This window comes from Pogoniulus pusillus, chromosome 34 (assembly GCF_015220805.1).
Source record: "Pogoniulus pusillus isolate bPogPus1 chromosome 34, bPogPus1.pri, whole genome shotgun sequence".
In the NCBI taxonomy this organism is placed as follows: Eukaryota; Metazoa; Chordata; class Aves; order Piciformes; family Lybiidae; genus Pogoniulus; species Pogoniulus pusillus.
Window position 1 is genome coordinate 11532237 of NC_087297.1, and position 21536 is coordinate 11553772.

At 48.4% G+C, this 21536-nt stretch overlaps 1 protein-coding gene across 2 annotated transcripts in view; it reads left to right on the plus strand.

Moving 5' to 3' along the window:
• Nucleotides 1-4919: 4919 nt before the first annotated feature.
• Nucleotides 4920-21536, plus strand: part of UBXN2B (UBX domain protein 2B) — a 69238-nt gene continuing 52621 nt past the window's right edge. Inside the window, exons 1-3 of one of the 2 annotated variants that reach the window (XM_064170476.1) lie at nucleotides 4920-4983; nucleotides 5564-5657; nucleotides 19519-19658. The gene's annotated coding sequence lies outside the window, so the exon portion shown is untranslated. Of the gene's footprint in view, nucleotides 4984-5455; nucleotides 5658-19518; nucleotides 19659-21536 lie in introns of those variants that run through there. The other variant, XM_064170475.1, reaches the window with a different exon arrangement.

A 21536-nucleotide genomic window follows, 5' to 3' on the forward strand; every position in this document is an offset into this window, starting at 1 on the left:
AGCTGGAATGGTAGCTCTGGTACCTCTTCTCTGTCAGTAATCCACTGGTGAGTCCCTGGGGGTGATGTTTGCACAGGCAGATTGTGCTGGTTAGCCCTTCAGGAGGGGCAAATGGGAATCAGGTTGGCACCGTTTAACAACAAGGTAAACGAGGAGATCTTTTGGAAGTGGGCAAATATTTGGCATCAGTCATGTGTTTCTGTGAGCAGAACTTCTTCAAGTGGCTGCTAGTGCCACTGACTATAAAAGAGTGCAGGTGAGGAGTGAAAACTGCTGCTGGTAGTACTGATAATGTCAGCAAGGCCAAGTGTAAGGTCCTGCACTTGGGTGGGTGCAATCCCAAGCACAGCTCCAGGCTGGGTGGGGAATGGCTGAGAGCAGCCCTGAGGAAAAGGACCTGGGGGTCTGGGCTGATGAAAAGCTCAACTGGAGCCTGCAGTGTGAGTGCAGCCCAGACACAACCCTGTGCTGGGCTGCAGCAAGAGCTGTGTAGGCAGCAGGGCAAGGGAGGGGATTCTGCCCCTTGGCTCTGCTCTCCTCAGACCCCACCTGGAGCCCTGTGTGCAGCTCTGCAGCCCCCAGCACAAGCAGGACATGGAAGTGTTTGAGCCAGTCCAGAGGAGGCCACCAAGATGCTGAGAGGGCTGCAGCAGCTCTGCTCTGAAGAGAGGCTGAGAGAGTTGGGGCTGTGCAGCCTGGAGAAGAGAAGGCTTGGAGGAGACCTTGGAGTGGCCTTCCACAATCTGAAATGGGCTCCAGGAGGGCTGGGGAAGGACTATTGACAAGGACTTGTAATGACAGGAGGAGAAGGATTGAGTTTGAACTGGCAGAGGGGAGATTGAAAGTGGATGTTAGGAAGAAGTTGTTTGCAGTGAGGGTGGTGAGACACTGGCACAGGTTGCCCAGGGAGGTTGTGGAGCACAGAAGCACAGAATGATCTTTGATTAAAGATCACATTATGTGATTCTGTGCTCCACAACTGTCTCTGGAGGTGTTCAGGACCAGGTTGGATGCTGCTTTGATCAACCTGTTCTAGTGGGGGATGTCCCTGCCTATGGCAGGGGTTGGAACTGGCTGAGCTTTGAGGTCCCTTCCAACCTAAACCATTCTAGGACTGTAATATTTTGTTCTGCTGTGCCAGACAGTGCAGTGATTCTATTTTCAGCATCATAGAGGAATTAATTTTCTTTTTCATAAGGGCAATGAATGCAGTCCAAACCACTTAGCAGAGCCTCCTAATTTCTGATCTAAAGGCTTCATCAGGTGTTTCCATCACTAGGATTGGAAGAGTAGTGTTTGCCTAAAGAGGAAAATGGTTGGGCTCAGGGGCTGAGGGCATACAGTTGTCTGGAATGCATTGCAGTGGCTGCTTGCCACGACAGCCTCTGCAGGACTGAGATGTTTTGTAATCTGCTTACTTGCACTAATTTCCTGATAAGAGCAAGCCTCATGACTGCTCCTTTGGAAACTTCTGCAGTTCTCTCTTCTTGGATAACCACAGGCTAATCCTGCAAGGACCAGGGTGGAAGCTACTGGAGAAAGAACTCCTTGTACCGAGAGATGGTTCTCATTATGCTCTCAAGGGTACATCCTGCAGGCAGCTTTCCAGCATGAAGCAATAATTCCAGTCGGAAATGTGTGGAGGCATTGGGCTGAAGTGATGATCAAGCAACTTTGGGAGAGATCTGCGTTTTGTAACACAAGCTTCTGCAAGATGTAAATGTCCAAACATTGTATCAATCCAAATCTGCCTGATTATCAATGCTGTGTCTCTTGACACTGCTATAGCCTGCATATGGAGCATTAGCTTAGCTTCTTTTTTCCTATAAGAAGAGATGATCCAAGGGCTGGAGCACCTCTGCTGTGAGGACAGGTTGAGGGAGCTGGGGGTGCTCAGCCTGGAGAAGAGAAGACCCCAGGGAGACCTTAATGCTGCCTTCCAGTAGCTGAAGGGATCCTGCAGGAAGGCTAGAAAGGAACTTTCCATGAGGGTGTCTAGAGACAAGAGAAGGGGGAATGGTTTCAAGCTGAGAAAGAGCAGGGTCAGACTGGAGCTTAGGAAGAAGATCTTCAGTATGAAGGCGGTGAGACTCTGAAACAGGTTGCTTAGGGAGCCTGTGTCTGCCTCCTCCCTGGAGGTGTTCAAGGCCAGGCTGGATGAAACCTGAAGCAGCTGCATCTAGTTGAGAGGTGTCCCTGCACATGGTGGGGAGGTTGACCTAGATGATCTCCGAGCACTTTTCCAACCTAAGCCATCCTTTGGCATGGAACATCAGTTGCAGGTAGGTTTTGTTATGTCCCTCTTAGTGAAGAATCACAATCACTGATGTGATGGATGAGGCAGAGGGGTGAGGAAACCTGTTTGATCCAGCATAGCAAATCCGCTACACTGGTAATCCTCCAAATTCCCATCACCTGTGTCTCAGTGCCATTCCTGCCCATCCTCAGATGAAGGAAAACATGACACATCTTTACATGTCTAGCTGAGGACAGTTGGTTTCAACCCCCAGGGAGCTAAACACGTCAGTGCAGACAGTAACTTCAGCTGCCATTTGAATGCTGGACTCAGAGAAGGGGATTCAGAGCAACAGCTTTCTCCCTGCTATCTTAGGATGCTGTAGGAGGGCAGCAGAACCCAAACAGCTGGAGTATGTGGTTTTTCTTTGCACTTTTATTGAAGAGGGAGGAAGAAAGTGGAATTTCTGTGTATCTGATGAGAGAAAGTATGTTTATGCCTGATCTTGAAAGAAATGGAAAGCAATCCATGGCTCTGGTAAAGGATTTCTTCAGTACCTCTGCCAAGGTCATTAAATGCATAAATCTAGGAGAGTAGAGGTTCTGCTGTTTCCCCACAGCAGCTTTCTGAGGGCTTAGAAGGGTGAGAGAGTTTTCTTACCACTACAAAGCTATTAAACACAGCTGAAAACGTTTTTGCTGCAGTTGGAGGTCTCACCACCATTATAACAGAGCCAGCAGTACCTGAGAGCCTGCTGCAGACAGTGAGTCAGTGTGCCCATGCTCTTTTCCCAAGGTCCTGGGTCTCCTTGCTTCAGAGATCCCACTGTGAGCATTCTGAGTTGCAGCCTTTCAGCAGCTGGGCTTGTTGTCAGGCTTTGTGAATTCAGGTCAGTCTGTTCTCTGTTTTTTTCCATTTCTGCTTTGCAAGGCAGTGCAGTTGAGCAATTCAGAGTGCAGGCATGGGTTAAGAGCTCCAAAAGTAGTCCTGTCTCCAGCCAGCACCCTTCCCCTAAAGTAACCCATATGGTTTCAGAGGTTTTTCTGGGATAGAAGAACATCAAGGTATCATAACGTAGCTTGCTGCAAAAGTGCACTCTTTCAGTGCACCCAAAGTAACTGCCTAAGTGCCTCTTGCCACATCTGGCTACCTGCTACAGACCCATGGGTCTCAGGCATTCGGAGGTGAGTGCTGTGGTGTCATGGTGCAGCCTTCTCATGCTCTGCTGTGCAGCTTGAGTACCCTGAGTGCTTCAGCTCCACGTCCAGAGGCACTCAGAAGTCCTTGTGTTGCCCTCACTGGTGGGGCTTTCAGGCTTCCCAAGTTGTTTGTTCATGGAGAACCTGGTGGCAATCCAAGGGAAGGTTGTTGGGAGGGTCAGAGGCTTGGAGGATGGATCTTGCCAGGGTAGGCTCAATCACTGAAACAGAATTAACCAGGTTGGAAGAGACCCAACCTATCACCTAACCCTTCTAATTAACCCATGGTACTAAGTGCCTCATCCAGTCTCCTCTTAAACACCTCCAGGGATGGGGACCTCCCTGAGCAGCCCATTCCAATGCCAATCACTCTCTCTGGGAAGAATTTCTTCCTAACATCCAGCCTGAACCTGGCCTGGCACAGCTTGAGGCTGTGTCCTCTTGTTCTATCCCTGGGTGCCTGGAAGGAGAGATCAACCCCACCTGGCTACAGCCTCCCTTCAGGTAGTTGTAGAGAGCAATGAGCTCTGCCTTGAGCCTCCTCTGCTGCAGGCTGCACACCCCCAGCTCCCTCAGCCTCTCCTCACAGGGCTGTGCTCCAGGACCCTCCCCAGCCTTGCTGCCCTTCTTTGGATACATTCAAGCACCTCAATATATTTCTGGAATGGAGAAGCCCAGAACTGGACACAGCACTCAAGGGGTAGCCTGAGCAGTGCTGAGCACAGGGGCAGAAGAACCTCCCTTGTCCTGCTGCCCACACTGCTCCTGAGCCAGGCCAGGATGCCATTGGCTCTGCTGCCCACCTGGGCACACTGTTAGCTCATGTTCAGCTCCTCTCTGCCAGCACCCCCAGCTCCCTCTCTGCCTGGCTGCTCTCAGCCACTCTGTCTCCATCTTTCCAATAATTACTTAAAACCAGAGGATTATGCAAATGCTGACAGGAACATCTCAATTAAATGTGGTAGTGGCTGTAGCATATCTATAGGTCAGTATCTCACTAGGGGAAGAAAGCAGCCCAGCCATAATAGCATAAAACTAAACTGTTGAAGAGTGGAGACTTTGTTTCAGCTTTACTCTCATTTATTTTCCCAGGAAATTGCTTTAAAAATAGAAAAAAACCCAAACTGTGAGGAACTGGAAGTGTGTTCAATCTGAAATGATTTTATATTAACTTGATAAACAGTAAAATAATGGCATGAAGCTCTTCCTACCCTTTCAGGGATGCACTCTTTATTGAGTTTCAACTGATAATAAACCATTGAGAGCCCACTGAGCTAGGTAATGAATGGAACACAGCAATTTGAGAGTTCATTTCTGAGGCTCTATAATAGTTTGCAGAGTTTTCTTTTTTTTTTTTTTTTTTTTTTTTTTTTTTTTTTTTATCTTAGTGGAGGTTTTTATGGTTGTGCAATTGGAGTAATTGAAAGTGGATTATAAAAATGATTCCCTTCCAGACCTTTCTGGGGTAAGAGAGAAGAAGGGGGAAAAAAAACACATTAAAAAAGAGATGGAATCTGAATGATGTCTCACCTGGGAGGACGCAGAGAGGTAATTTTCCTATAGCAGAATGGTTAGAAGGCTTCTGCCTGCAATCTCATTCTTCTAGGCAATATGCACAAAATGTGAGTTAAATTGGACATGCTCTCCTGCTGCTTTCCCTGTGCCCACCAGCACAGGCAGTGCAGAGGAAGGGCCATCTGGTGTGTGTGTGAGCAGAGATGGGACTTCACCACCCCAGACCCACCAGCAGTGTGAAGTATTAATGTCCTCATGAGTACCATCAGCCTCACTCCACAGGGCAGCAGTTGTGCTGCTGTCAAGATCTCTCCCAAGCTAGGACCAGACCTAGCCTGGTCTTTGCAATAGGATCATAGGATGTTAGGGGTTGGAAGGGACTGAAAGAGATCATTGAGTCCAACCCCCCTGCCAGAGCAGCATAGTAACCTAGTACAGGTCACACAGGAGCACATCCAGACAGGCCTTGAAAGGCTCCAGAGAAGGAGACTCCACAACCTCTCTGGGCAGCCTGTGGCAGGCCTCAGGGACCCTTACAGTAGTGAAGTTCTTCATGTTGAGATGGAACTTCCTGTACTGTAGTTTACATCCATTGCCCCTTGTCCTGTCACAGGGCGAGGAGGAGATCTCAAGTGTGCTGTGCCTTATGAACATGCAGGAGCCTGATGCCAGAAAATACAGTACAGCCAGCAAGATGCTCATGCTGGGTAAGTACCCATTTCATTCATAACCTGTAAATAAAACTCCTGTTATCTGAGCCAGGAGCAGGTCCAGAGGAGGGCAACAAAGCTGGGCAAGAGCCTAGAGAATAAATCTCATGAGGAGCAACTGAGGGAGCTGAGAATGGGTAGTGTGAGGAAGAGGAGGCTGAGGGGACACTGTAGAGAGGCTGCTGCTGGACTCTTCTCACAGGTCATTGGAGACAGAACAAGGAGGAATGGCCTCAAGCTGAGGCTGGGGAGGTTTAGACTGGACGTTAGGAAAAGTTTTTTTGTGGAGAGAATGGTCAGGGACTGGAATGAGCTGCCCAGGGAGGTGGTGGAGTCACCCAGCCTGGCTGTGTTGAAGGGTGGTGTGGCTGTGGTGCTTAGGGCTGTGGTTTAAGGAGACTCTTGTAGAGTAGGGTTGTAGGTTGGAGTTGGTGCTCCTGAGGGGCTTTGCAGCCTGCATGGTCCTTTGATTCTGTGACAGTGAGGAGCCAGGGACAGTACCCACTCGGAGGGGAAAGTCTCTGATTCTGCATACACATGAAAGGAGTCCATCTGCATCAGCACTGGGAGCTGGGTTAATGGGCTCTGGTGGCACAAGTGAGCAGGGGTCACCTTGCCCAGAGTGGGATGGGAACGGGGTTGCCATCTGCACACCCCTGATTCTCTGCAGAAGCAGCAGCCTGTTATTCAACCATACTTGGCAAGCAAACGCCTGTGCTTAGCATTTATGTGAGCGACATATGCGGCATTGTCTGAGCCACAAGCTCATTAGCACACCAATGTGAGGTGCCACCCCAGCCGGGAGACCCTGGCAGGACCGAGACGAAGAGGTAGGTGGAACTGGCTGAGGGCAGAGGGGCTGGTGGCAAGCAGTGATGCTGTGTCTAGCAGCAGGGAGACTCCTCACCCTTTTTATTTACCCTGCAATTTGATCAGTGGCTCTAATAACCTCGCAGACCAGGGCGTACAAAGAGCAGTCATGACTTAAAGCTCAGCCTTCATCGGAGCTTTGAGGAGCAGCCCACAGCAGACTGAAGGCAGTAGCTGTGAGCACAAAGAGAGTCAGCTGGCTTCTGAGCTGAGCCAGGCCTGTGTTCAACACTACCCAGCACCTGAACAGTGTCAAAACCAGGCTGGCATCAGCCCATTTCTCTTCCAGACAAACACAGAACCACAGAGTCAGTCAGGGTTGGAAGGAACCACAAGGAGCAGCCAGTTCCACCCACCCTGCCATGGGCAGGGACACCCTACCCTAGAGCAGGCTGCCCACAGCCTCATCCAGCCTGCCCTTAAACACCTCCAGCCATGGGGCCTCAATCACCTCCCTGGGCAACCCATTCCAGGCTCTCACTACTCTCATGGTGAAGAACTTCCTTCTCACATCCAGTCTGACTCCCCACCTCCAGCTTTGCTCCATTCTCTGCAGTCCTGTCACTCCCTGATAGCCTAAAAAGTCCTTCCTCATCTTTTTTGTAGGCCTCCTTCAGATCCTGGAAGGCCACAAGAAGGTCACCTGAGAGCCTTCTCTTCTCCAGCCTGCACAGCCCCAACTCTTTCAGTCTATGCTCACAGCAGAGCTGCTGCAGCCCTCTGAGCATCCTCCTGGCCCTGCTCTGGAGATGCTCCAGCATCTCCACATCCCTCCTGTAATGGGGGCTCCAGAACTGGGTGCAGTAATCCAGGTGGGGTCTTACCAGAGCAGAGAGAGAGAACCACCTCCCCCAACCTGCTGGCCACACTAACATGCTGCTCCTTAATCCAAAACTGCACAGAAATACACAGAAGAAAGCTACTTTTGTCACCTCCTTTTCCTGGGTATTGTTCTTGTGCACAATTCTAGCATCCTGTACTCAACAATGGTCAGGCCACACCTTGAGACCTGTGTGCAGTTCTGGGCTCCTCAATTCCAGAAGGATGTTGAGGTGCTTGAATGTATCCAAAGAAGGGCAGCAAGGCTGGGGAGGGGCCTGGAGCAGAGCCCTGTGAGGAGAGGCTGAGGGAGCTGGGGGTGTGCAGCCTGCAGCAGAGGAGGCTCAGGGCAGAGCTCATTGCTGTCTACAACTACTCTGAAAGGAGGCTGTAGCCAGGTGGGGTTGGGCTCTTCTGCCAGGCACCCAGGGACAGAACACAGCCTCAAGCTGTGCCAGGGCAGGTTCAGGCTGGATGTTAGGAAGAAATTCTTCCCAGAGAGAGTGATTGGCATTGGAATAGGCTGCCTGGGAAGGTTGTGGAGTCCCCATTCCTGGAGGTGTTTAAGAGGAGGCTGGATGAGGCCTTGAGCAAACTGTTCTTGTTGGAGGTGTCCCTACCTATGGCATGGAGTTGGAGCTGGCTGAACTTTGAGGTCACTTCCAACCTGGTTAATTTTCACTGTGTGATGCTGTGAAAGAATGGAAGCCATGAAGTCTGCTGGAGTTTGACAGGGTTGTTATCTGGGCTGTGCAGTCAGAGTATCCCAACACTGCTGGATTTAAGTGCAGTGTACAAATGGAAGTGCCCCATAATAACTTAGCCATCTTACATCCCATTGTGACTGACTTATTTTTCTCCTTGCTTTACTTAGGAAGTCTTTCTGTTTCCTCCTTATTTGGGGGAGGTTTTTTGCTTGTTCAGTTTTGGTTGGGTGAGTTTTTTCCTTTGGTTTTATTTTGGGTTTTTTTTTCATAACATGTAATCAAATTTCATTTTATATTTCATTTCTGTGGTTCTCATAAGGGTATTGTTGAAACTGGAACCAATTACAAAACATCTGTAGCCAACACAATGCTGTCGAGTGTGAACAATAAAATCTCTTCTAAGAGAAGAGAGAGCACAGCACACTCTCAACAAATATGGGAAAGCTTTGTCCAAACAAAAGCTGTGTTTATATCTTCACTTGGAGCTTCCAGTGTGTTCCATCCAGGCTGTAAAGAGCAGTGTAAAGCAAGCCAGAGCTGACCCAGCCTTTGCAATCAGCAGCACTAATTAAGTTCAGCCCACCACCAGCTAGTCTGGTTTAGGTATACTGTGCTAAGCAGGCACATAAAGCAGTGACTGTGTGCTTATGAAGAAGATATTTTAGTTTAAACTGATTTTTTTCTCCTCTCTTTTTAATTCTGAGGATCTCACTAGGGAGCCTTGTAAAGGTTATATGGAGCCATTTTCCCTCTCTCCAATCCAATTTCATTTCTTTTAGGCTTTGCCTCAGGCCACTGGGATTGTCGTGTTTCTTTATGGGATAATTATGATATCCCCATAAGGTTTTATTACCTTAACATGCTGGTGTGTATTCTCACTCCCAACTCTGGTTTAATATGTATGTTTCAATAATTAATATGCAGCACAGACAAGCATGTGGTGCAGCAGAGAAATGAGACAGCAGGAGGGTCTCTGAGGGAGAGATGTGCCCTGTCCACATGCCCATCCTCCCTGGAAGGGTGGCAGAGAGGGGTAAGACCTGAAAACATTGGTACCAACAAGTTGCTGGCTTCTTCCTGCAGATAGGAGAGATTTTAACACAGTGTTGTCCACTTGGAGGAGTACAAATACACATGATAAGGCTTCCACACCAGGAGCTGTGGTTGGTCTGTTGTGGAGGAAAGGGCTAGGAGCTTTTTGTGTTCACAGGTGTGAGGATAAGAAGTGGGTTTGCTTTCTCCCTGCAAGATGTGCTTCTCATACTTATGGCATTAGGAGTCTACAGGATGAAAAATACTTGCTTTGGTGAGGGCTGGAAGGCTAACACTGCTGGTGTCAGTGGGCACCATGAGGGTATCCAGCCCAGTTCAGAAACTAGCTCTGTGCTGCTGGTGCTCTGGCTGTCACAGCCCAGATGAATGGCCAAGGGGCTTAATGCAGTCCTCAGTGGGTTATTTTATCACACAGTATCACAGTATCACCAAGGTTGGAAGAGACCTCACAGATCATCAAGTCCAACCCTTTACCACAGTGCCCAAGGCTAGACCATGGCACCAAGTGCAGTAGGCCGTGTAAAATCTCCATTACTGCCATCACTTCAGCAGCTGGATGCATGGTGGGTGCAGGACAGCCCCAGGAGCTGCAGCATGGTCATGCCTGGAGGAAGAAAATTGAGACCATCATCTCTGTGGCTTCACAGTCTGCCCTTTTTCCTGGGCAGAGATGAGAAGCTTTGCTGTTTCGCCTGCAAACAATGCTTCCCTTTTCCTTTATCAGAACTAACAGATACTGCATGACAGCTTTATGCTCCACAGGCTTATTTTCCCTCAGGCAGCCCTACCTGAGCTCTCAGTCCCACTGGTATGGCCACAGCAGGAGTCATTAATTACAACAGACAGCAAAACCAATAACAGTTCTTATTTACAGACAATGTAAGATGCAGGGAGGCAGGGGCCACAGGTGAAGCAAACACCTAGTGTGGGTTATCTCAGAATCACCTTTCAGCACTTCCCAGAAGAGCAGCCTTTATTTACCACACCACCACTTACCAGGGGCGTGAGCAATGGCAAAGCCTCTGTCTCTAAATTCTCCACCAAGGCCTCTGATTATTTTTCAGAGATAGAATGTCTGGACTGCTTCAGTAGAAACTGGTTGTACAGAGTAATCTTCAAGTGGGGTATGTCCAGACATCACAGAATCTCCACAGTGCTACCCAGGCACCAATGGAAGGATGCATTATGAAGTAAGTAGGTCATAGGATGGTTTAGGTTGGAAGGGACCTCAAGGATCATCCAGTTCCAACCCCCTGCCATAGGCAGGGTCACCTCCCACTAGAACAGGTTGTTCAGGGTCTCATCCAGCCTGGCCTTGAACACCTCCAGGGAGGTTGTGGAGCACAGAAGCACCCAATGTGATCTTGGATCACATTCTGTGCTTCTGTGCTCCACAACCTCCCTGGGCAACCTGTGCCAGTGTCTCACCACCCTCACTGCAAAGAACTTCTTCCTAACATCCAGTTTCAATCTCCCCTCTGCCAGTTTAAGCCCATTCCTCCTCATCCTGTCATTCCAAGACCTTGTCAATAGTGCCTCCTCAGCCCTCCTGTAGCTCCCTTCAGATACTGAAAGGCCACTATAAGGTCTCCTCAAAGCCTCCTCTTCTGCAGGCTGAAGAGCCCCAACTCTTGTAGCCTGTTCCCATAGCAGAGCTGCTGCAGCCCTCTGAGCATCTTTTCCATTTGTTAGCAGGCAGTATTTTGGGATTTTTCCAAGTGCAAACTTTGGGAAATTCCCATCCACATTGCTTTTGAGAACCTCTTCCTGTTCTGCCATCTCTCCTTATGCCTTCCCTCTTGCAATCTCTCCATCTCTGCAGCCAGCTCTTCTAAAGCAATTTCTAATTTTATCTGGAGCTGTGAAGTTTTTGAAGATTCTCTGTTTGAAAAAGGCTGCAAGAAAGAAGAAAAAATAAATGAGGCTGAACTGAATAAGTAGTTCTTCTAACATTTTGATGTCTCATGGGTGCCAGAGTGGTTCAGAAGGCGGGGGTAGGATGAGGCTCTGAAAAATGATGATCCTATTAAAGCTTCCTTGCTGGTTTCCTCCTGAAATACAGGGCTGTAGGTCATGCAACTTGCTTAACTTAGGTCAACTCCATCACAGATGTCTGATGCAACTCTTGTGATTCAACAGGCTAGAAAAGAAACAGGGCAGGAGGAGATGAGTAAGAGGGCTTGCATCATAAGCTGCTGCTCCATGTAGCTGCAGACATGGGAACAATGGAAATGTCTACAAAGGCTTAAGTCAGAAGTGTAGCAACAAGTCATGTCCTGCTTTGTCTGTGAAAGCTGGGAGGAAAGAATTGTATCACTGTTTGCCCGTATATGTCTGCTTTCAAATTTTCTTATTAGAATCATAGAACCATAGAATTGCTTGGTTGGAAAAGACTTCTAAGATCATTGTACTGTGTCCAGTGCTGGGCCCCTCAATTCAAGAGAGATGTTGAGGTGCTGGAAGGTGTCCAGAGAAGGGCAACAAAGCTGGTGGAAGGCCTGAAACATAGAATCAAGCAGGTTGGAAGAGACCTCCAAGCTCAGCCAGTCCAACCTAGCACCCAGCCCTAGACAATCAGCCAGACCATGGCACTAAGTGCCCCAGACAGGCTTTTCTTGAATACCTCCAGGCATGTCAACTCCACCACCTCCCTGGGCAGCCCATTCCAATGCCAATCACTCTCTCTGCCAACAAATTCCTCCTGACATCCAGCCTAGACCTCCCCTGGCTCAACTTAAGACTGTGTCCCCTTGTTCTGTTGCTGGTTGCTTGGCAAAAGAGCCCAACCCCACCTGGCTACAGCCTCCCTTCAGGTAGTTGCTCACTTGTGCTAGTTTGAGCCTAGCTGGAATATTTTGGTGAGAAGAATTAGATGCTAGGCTGTGAAAAGGGAACAATGGTGATGTCTGCTGCACTCATAGGCTTTGCTGAGATGTGTGAAAACAAGAACACATAGATAACTCAGCTGCTGTGTGTCTCTGGCTGCCTGCACTCTTCTGCCTAACCTGCTGTCTGTCTAACTAATCCTTCTGCTTCCTAACCCCTCTAGCTGATTCTTCAAACTCACCTTGAACATAAGGCAAAGTCTGGGATGAGGTAGAGGGGTGAAAAGGAGGTGGAAGTATGGATGGGAGCCCCTCTTGGGGACTCTGGTTTCTGGCAGGGCTGTTGTGTTTCTGTATCCCTTTTAACTTGTCTATTTCTGTCTATAGCTGTAGGTATTGCAAATATCTGCTTGTATAGTGTGCTGAGCTGTAAATATAAAGCTTGATTCTTAATTTCCAGCTTAGCTGAGTCTAGTCTGGGTAGTTTCATAAGAGTGGGGGGGTGGGCAACACCTGAACCATCACTTCAAAGCAGTACTTCCCTGATTGCCCCAAAATAATCAGCACAATGCAACATGTTTAGAGTCATAGAATCATAGGTGGAAAAGAGCTGAACTGTAGCTTCAGTTCAACTTGGCAGACATCACACCAGAACTCAGACTCCAAAGGATCCTCTCCAGCCCTGCAAAGCTATTACAGAAAATGACTCCACTGCTTCTTGAGGAAATCTGATACAGCCTTAGACTACTTGGGGAGATAAGTTATTTCCTTTTCTCATATCTGAAGCAGTTTGGTTCAAAGTTTGTAGCTGCCTTTGCTTCCAGTGTTTTCCCCAAACACCTTTCGGTGTTGTCTGTGGGAGTAGCCACAAAGCAAAAGAAACATGCCAAACATATTGATTACTGAGTTAAATGGTTGCCCTGGCAACTAAAAATCCTAGGAAAGCTCTTAAAACTTCCTTCCTTTCTCATGTGACTTCTTTTTATATACTTCCCCCCCTCCCTCTGGTGGTTTCAGAACTCATGGATGTCAGATATAAAAGTACTTGCTCTGACTGTACAGCAGTGGAGAAAAGGTGATTCACACTGAGATTATCTATTCTACCAGGAATATAACTACCCACATTCCTGCCTTACTAATCCATCACTTGCATAATGGATAGGCCATTTTTGCAATTCTGAGGGGCAGAATAACCCTCTCCCACTGATTTCTAAATCTATATTCAGATATGAGCTAAGGAAAAAAATGTGGGGACTAGAATTTTCCTGAAGTGCCAAGGCAAGCAAGAAGAGCAGTGTGAAAGGAGCCTTATGCAGCAGCCAGGAGTTTGCTCTGCTCCTTGTGGATCAAAGGAAATTAATGTCCTTTTTCCATGAGTGGTTTTGATCAAATAGTGATTAGGTGTGACAAATGGAGTAACCTCACCAGATGAACAGCATGGATTGGAGCTGGCCTCAGTGGCATCACTCAGGCTCATACTAGGCACAGCCCAAATGATGCTGCCAGTGTGTTTCAAACCACAGAAACGTAGAATGATTTAGATTGGAAGGAACCTCGAAGCTCAGCCAGTTCCAACCCCCTGCCATAGGCAGGGACACCTCCCACTAGAACAAACTGCCTAAGGTCTCATCCAGCCTGGCCTTGAACATCTCCAGGGTGGTTGTGGAGCACGGAATCCCAGAATGTGATCTGAACACATTGGGTGATTCTGTGCTCCACAACCTCCCTGGGCAGCCTGTGCCAGTGTCTCACCACCCTCACTGGAAAGAGCCCTTTCTTAACATCTAGTTTGGATCTCTCCCTTGTGCTGCTGAAAGCACATATGAAGCTCAGCTAGGGCTTGTTTCTCTCTCTCCTGCATGGTTCAAGCCTCAAATACAGAAAGTTGCCTGCACAATGCTCAAGCAACCCTTGTGAGCAGGCTGTTTGCAGAATGATTGGGTTGGAAGACACTTCTGGAGACCATCCAGTCCCACCCCTCTGCTAAAGCAGGGTTACTTACAACAGGCTGCTCAGGAATACAATGGCCAGGTGGGTTTGGAAGCTCTCCAGAGAAGGAGACTGCAACCAGCCTGGGCAGCCTGCTCCAGGGCTCCAGCAGCCTCACAACAAAGACTTTATTTTCTTGAGTTCAAGCGCCAGGGGAGGTCTAGGCTGGATGTTGGGAGGAAGTTCTTGCCTGAGACAGTGATTGGTATTGGAATGGGCTGCCCAGGGAGGTGGTGGAGTTGCCATCCCTGGAGGTGCTCAAGAAAAGCCTGGATGAGGCACTTAGTGCCATGGTCTGGTTGATTGGCCAGGGCTGGATGCTAGGTTGGGCTGGCTGAGCTTGGAGGTCTCTTCCAACCTGCTTGATTCTATGATTCTGTGTTCCAGTCTGAGCCCACTTTGATATTGCAGGGACTGCCTTCACAGGCACTAAGTAGACCCTTGCTGGCCAACCCATTTGTAAGCAGGAACTGTAACCGGACTGCGAGGAAAGAAGAGGGGGGAAACATGTGACAGTGATTACATTAGGGTTTAGAGGCTTGTTAGAGTCAGGCAATCTAAGCCAGCGATTCAGAAAACAGGGCACTACTGTTCAGGCTTTGATATGCTGATTTTTCTCTTCCCTGAACAAGTGGCACTGGGGTTGGGTTATGAGTGGTTTTTTTTTTCCTTCTTTCTCCTTTTTCTTTTCTTACTTTTTTGGGTCCTTCCATACTGGTTTCCCAAATAAGAATGGGTTTGAAAAGCTGCAATTACAGAGGTTACAAATAAAGCACAGCAACACAGCTGGCCTGGAGCACTTCCAGAACGTTATCACCTGTCGTGTGTGCTAATTCCAGCACCCTTTATTGGGGACCCTTTATTGCCAGTGGGGGTCTGACAGGTCTGTTGTTCAAAGTGGCATCTCCTAATGGAGCAGGTTTGGGATTGTCTGAGCCCCAGCCTGTTTTCCTCTGTCAGCTTGTGTTAAGAAGGTATGTTAATGCTTTGAATGATGCTTGCTTTTTCAGTTGTCCCAGGCTGGTCTTGTCAGTAGAGGGCTGCAGAAAATGCGATTAAGCTACATGGAAGCACAAATGAGCTTGCTATGAAAAGGAACGACACAAGCACAACTTTTCCAGCCAACATAATCCTAAGGAGAACTGAATAGGGGCTAAAGGGCAAGGGTTGGGGGTGGGGGGAGCACAGTGGTTAATTTTGATAGGTGGAATATTACTTCAGTGCAACAAAAGGCACTTCTCTCACTCCCTTTGTTTGAACAGATGTTTGCCTTGTGTTGTGCTTTTGTATTCTCAGGGCTTTTCTGTCAGTCCTGCGTGGGACAGCTCTGCTAATGCCTTTCTAATTCATGGTCTCCTTTAATTTAGATATTTTATTCTAATTGAAAAATGCAAAGCCCTCTAAGGCAGCAATGATTGTCTCCCATATGAGAAGCTGGAGTTACTGTCACTTCTATAAGCAGCCTTCTGCTGAGAAATACAAAGATGATAACAGTGAGCGCTAACATTTTGACATGTACCAGTCACAGGACTTAATAGTAACATCAAATTGACATCCCTGGTAGGGGAAGGAGTGAGTCCTCAAAGGAAATATGGTCCCACTTCCCCGTCACTGTCATCACTTCCCTTTGCATGGCACTGATTAGGGGAGATTGGATCAAAACAGTGCAGTCAGGACTAGATCCCAGCCTGCCTGACGTTGTGCACAAGCAGGGCAGAGAGTTCTTCCACTTGCACTCCATCATCTGCTGCTGCAGCAGAGCCTCCTGCTCCACAGGTCCCTGCTTGTCTGCCCCAGTTCCCAAGGGGACACCATCTGGTTAAAGTGGGAACACAGAGGCTGTTCTTCACGGAGTACCAGAAGTTTGTCTGATTTTTCCTGTTAGTGTTTGGCAGCAGCCAGGTTTATTGCCCTGAACCCCACACAGCTTTAGGCCTGCATCTGTGAATGCTGCTGTGCTCTCCAAAGCCAGGTGCATATACCTTCCCTGCAGGGTGGGAAGGTCCCCTGATGGCACAGATGTCTCAGAGAGTTGTGCCAGGTGACTCTGTCAAAGAGTGACAGGCTCCCAGGGCAGCTCTGTGGCCCATTCCTGGGCTAGCTGTGCCAGCCAGGCGGGCAGACCTGTCTGGTTGTGGCAGCAGCCGCTGCTAGTAACATGTTGGCTTCCCAAGGTCCTTCCCCAGGCATTTGTGGGAGCAGAGCAGCTCCCTCAGCCTTTGTCTAACTGTCCTGCTGCCATCTATAACAGAAGCAATTCTCATTTCAGTGATGTCCTTTCCTAGCTCAGGCTCTGCTCACTGAGGCACTATCTGAAGTTCAGAGGTGCTTTGTTCAGCCAGGGGCTGCTCCTAGCAGGAAGAAGCTGATGGGACAGTTCTTGCCAAGGTTGGGCTGAATCACAGAATTAACCAGTTTGGAAAAGACCTTTGAGATCATTGAGTCCAACCTATCACCTAACCTTTCTGATTAACTAAAGCATGGCACTAAGTGCCTCATCCAGTCTCTTCTTACCTGTAAGGATGGAGATTCCACACCTCCTCAGGCATCCCATTACAATGCCAATCACTCTTACTGTGAAGAATTTCTTCCAAACATCCAGCCTGAACCTGCCCTGGCACAGCTTGAGGCTGTGTCCTCTTCTTCTGTCATTGGGTGCCTGGGAGAAGAGACCAACCCCACTTGGCTACAGCTTCCTTTCAGGTAGTTGTAGTGTGCAAGAAGGGCTCTGGCTTGGCCTTGCACCTGTGCAGACCCAGCATCAGTGGTGCCAGTGGTGTCATCATTGCCGTCACAGGTTGTGTCTCTGTCTCTAGATCGCTGGAGTGTTCTTATTTCCATCCCAGAAGCTTTAGTTGCTTTCCCAACCCATCAGTCTCTCTCCTTTATTCCCTTTCTCTTCCCTTTGGGAAGAGAGGGGGTTCATAGAGAAGTTCTGGCATGCATCTAGAGGCCAGCCTTGACTATCCCATGAGTATCTTCTCAAAGCTTGGAGCAGCAGGATGTGAATGGAAGTATCCTATTGCAGCAAGAATCCATAGTTCTGTGTGCTCATGTTTGTGTTGCATCACTTCCTCTCATTTCCTATTCTCCCTATGGATTAAGGGCATGTCCATGCTTGGCCACAAGCTCCTTGAAGAGCTTTATGCCAGAAAGGCCCTGGGCTTGTGCAGCAGCAGCTGGAGCTGCCACATGTCCCATGCTGGGGTTCTTTAAAATGAAGCACCTCCAGGGCAGCTCTGGGGAAGGGCTGCTGCTGCCTTCCAAGCCTGCCTGCCTGCGTGGGGGTGTGCACACGTGGGAGTTGTTCTCATTACTCACCCCGTGGTAATGAAGTGCACAACTTAGGTGAGGAGAGATGAGGCAGTAAGCACAGGCTGTGGCTTTTTTGGGTGGGAAGCATGTTGGTGTTATGTGGATGTTATTGTTGACCCAACCACTTCTTTCAGTGCTGCTAGCACTTCCCATGGGGATGCTGGACCCAGGCTGCTCTTCCAGGGTTGTGTAGTTGCCTTTTAATTTTCTCTGATCTCTCTTCCCCTCTCTGTGCCTCATAATTGTCTTATTATATAGACAGGACCGATGTCCTTCATTACTTATCTGAGGCCCTTAATTGGGTGCTGCTGCTGGAATCCCTGGGAAGAAGATAGGCTTGGGAGATGTTTGTTAGTGCTGAAGGCCACAGACAATCACAGATGCCAAAATGAGTGTGTGGAGGAGAATAAGAGGTGAAAGGAAGGAGCACTCAGACCAGCAGATGTGGCTTGTTATCTTCTGTGTTTCTAGCAAACCCTGGAGTTTTCACCCTCCTTTGTTCCTTCTAACATAGTAATATAAACTAAAGTGTTATATGCTCTCACATGAGAAATTGACACTCACTGCTCCCATGCTTTTTCCTCTATTGATTTTAAGATCATCTGTTCCACCTGGGCTACTTTATGCATGTACAAGTTAAACTCTTATGCAGCCAGCAAAGAACTCAGAGCTTACAGTCAGCACACAGCCTGTTTGTGAACTGGGGGCCCAGAGTGGCACTAAACCTGCCTAGGATGAACAGAAAGGCTCCTCACATTTTTGTTTACAGGTACATTAGGGGTTTTTTCCCCAGTCCATCAGCTGAGCAAAAGATGCTGGCTCTCAGAATGAATGAATCATAGAATCCAGCAGGTTGGAAGACAGCTCCAAGCTCAGCCACTCCAGCCTAGCACCCAGCCCTGGCCAACCAACCAGACCATGGCACTAAGTGCCCCAGCCAGGCTTTGCTCCAACACCTCCAGAGACAGCAACTCCACCACCTCCCTGGGCAGCCCATTCCAATACATATACTAAAATTCACCAGAATCTTAACTGCTTCTTTGGAAAGTTTCTTTAAGTATCCACAAATCTTGGGAACCATAGAATCGTAGACCTGTGTGATCACTGAGTCCAACCACCAACCTAATACCTCCCATGGCTGTTAAACCTGTCCCCAGGTGCCATGTGCACACATTTCTTGATCACCTCCATGGACAGTGACTCCACCACCTCCTTGGGCAGCCTGTTCCAATGCCTGGCCATGCTTTCCCTAAAGACTTTTTTCCTAATATCCAATATAAACTTCCCCTGGCACAATTTCAGGCCATTTCCTCTTGTTCTATCATCTGATACTAGACAGAAGAGATTACTGCAGGAGAGGTCAGAGAGCAAAAGCAAGACACATGCTATCCCTCCATCCAAGTCCTGCCACTATACAGAAAGTGAATAGAGGAGGTTTAGATTAGATATCACAAGAAATCTCTTCACTTTCAAATGTTCTCCAACACTGGAACAGGCTCTCGGGGCAGTGGTGGATTCCCCATCCATGGAAGTGTTTAAAAGAGGCAGAGATGTGGTGCTCAGGGATACCAGATTTAGTAGAGAATGGTTGGACTCAATGATTGTAAAGGTCTTTTCCAACTGAAACAGTTCTGTGAGCCTATAATACTCAAGAAGACAAAGAGAGAGCTCAGTAATGAACAAACATCCCATTAAGCTCAGCCTGGGGGAGCAGAATAGCCAGAGGAGGCTGACAGCAAAGTGGTGCTGCTTCTTTTCATTTGCTGCAGTGCCCTTTAGCTTCACCAGGCTCATGCAGGGCTAGATCTGGCATCTCTCACAGCACAGCACCGTGCCACAAACACTTGCCTGGGATTCTGGAGGGACTGATCTTCTGGGTAATCCTGCAGCAAGTTCTGGAGCCCCTATTACAAGAAGGATGTGAAGATGCTGGAGTGTGTCCAGACCAGGGCCAGGAGGATGCTCAGAGGGCTGCAGCAGCTCTTCTGTGAGCACAGACTGAAAGAGATGGGGCTGTGCAGGCTGGAGAAAGGAGGCTCCCAGGTGACCTTCTTGTGGCCTTCTGAAGGAGGCCTCCAAAAAAGCTGGGGAGAGACTTTTGAGGCTGTCAGGGAGTGCCAGGACTGGGGGGGATGGAGCAGAGCTGGAGGTGGGTGTAGCAGAAATGAAGAGTCTTTATGAATCAGGACTATTCACATCTCTACAAATAATAATTTTTATTATTAACATTCAAAACTTGGGAAAATTCCCTGAGAGGTTCTTTGGATTTTTGGTTGACAGAAAGCAATGGCACAGACTGAAACAGTTGAAACAATCAGAACTTGGAAAACAGTAACATGAGAAGAGGAACAATTCAATCTGTGCCTGTGGAGTCTCAGCATTCACCGCAGCAGATGGACTCACGACGCCTTGGTCCCTGAGTAAGTCTCCTGTATGAAAGACACTTTTAAACTCACAATCATCCTCCCCCTCTACTCTGCCCTGGTGAGACCCCATCTTGAATACTGTGTTCAGTTTTGGGCTCCCCAGTTGAAGAGGGACAGGGATCTGCTGGAGAGGGCTACGAGGATGATGAGGGGACTGGAAGCCATGGCTTATGCTGAGAGGATGAAAGACTTGGGACTTTTTAGCCTGGAAAAGAGAAGACTGAGAAGGGATTTGATAAATGTTTCTAAGTATCTAAAGGCTGGCCAGGAGCTGGGGGCAGGCTCTGCTCACTGCTGCCTGGGATAGGACAAGGAGCAATGGGTGTAAGTTGCAGCACAAGAGGTTCAACCTCAACACAAAGGGGAACTTCTTTATTGTGAGGGTCCCAGAGCACTGGCACAGGCTGCCCAGAGAGGTTGTGGAGTCTCCTTCTCAGGAGCCTTTCAAGGCCTGTCTGGATGTGTTCCTGTGTGATCTGAGCTAGATTGTGTTGTCCTGCTCTGGCAGGGGGGTTGGACTGGATGATCTCCTTGATCTCCTTCCAGCCTCTAACATCCTGTGAGCCTGTGATCCTGGGGTAAAATACAGATATTTCAGGCAGAGGGAAGAGAGGCTGCGAAGCTGCTGGTGTGAGCTGCAACACCTGGCTGCCTTTAGCCAGCCACAGACGAGGAGAGCTAGGATGGCTCCGTGCAGACAAAGGCACGGTGCAGAAAGGCCAGTGTAAAAAGGCCCAGTTTCTAAATCTTCCCCCTTTATATACTTGACTTTGAAATCCAACTGGCCAACAGGCACTAGCACCACTGCTCTGGCCAATGGATTCACAGTTTTGTGCCTCCTTTGACCATGCAGGCACGGTGAGGGCAGCACAAGACACCTGACACGAGGTGCTAAGCCCCCCTGCCCTCAAGGCTTTGCTAGGGTCAGACTCTTATTGTTTGCTCATCTACTCACTCCTAACAGAAGGAGGAGAGCAAGGGTTAAACCTGCCTGGAAGGATCTATGCCCCACCAGGACAGTAGGGAGATTCAGCCTGGCCATGAGGAGGAAGTTGTTGAGCATGAGAGTGGTGAGAGGCTGGAATGGGTTGCCCAGGGAGGTGGTTGAGGCCCCATCCCTGGAGATGTTTAAGGCCAGGCTGGATGAGGCTGTGAGCAGCCTGGTCTAGGGTAGGGTGTCCCTGCCCATGTCAGAGGGTTTGGAATTAGATGATCCTTGTGGTCCCTTTCAACCCTGATTCTAGGATTATGTGATTCTATGAGTCTAAGTCTGTCTTCTGCTGGTACATTCACAGCATAGATCCAGGTTGTTTCAGCAAAAGCAGTTTCTTCTCTCTGCAGCATTGGGCACAGACACCTGAATCCTTGCCCTGCCAAGCTTTACAAATATTGAAGCAGGCAGGGCTTGCTGAACAGTATTTACTTTTCACAAGGAAGCATCTAAAGGTTGCTTTATTATTTTGGTTTCCATTGCAAATAAAAAATACAAATTATATGTACTCTTAAGGTAGAACAGTGAAAGAATCCAGTGAAACTGGCACTTAACTTGACTCTTCCTCCAGTCTGCTTATTTGAAAGCTCAGACACACAAACAGTTTTCATAAAGCACTGACAGAGATGATTTCCTCTACTTTGAGTTGCAAATCCCCTCTGCAGAAATCACTGCTTAACACAGGCTCCATTATCCACTGGGTTTTCCAGTCTTGGGAAGATTCCATGTCCTTGAATAGCTTTGTTCTGCAACTTCAACTTAAGCTCATGTCTGATTCATGTACACATATAAGCTGCTGATTACAAGAGAGGTAAAGAGCTGTGTGATCTTGGATTGGAGTAATTGTAAACTCTTGGATAACTCAGAATGATAGTTGGAGA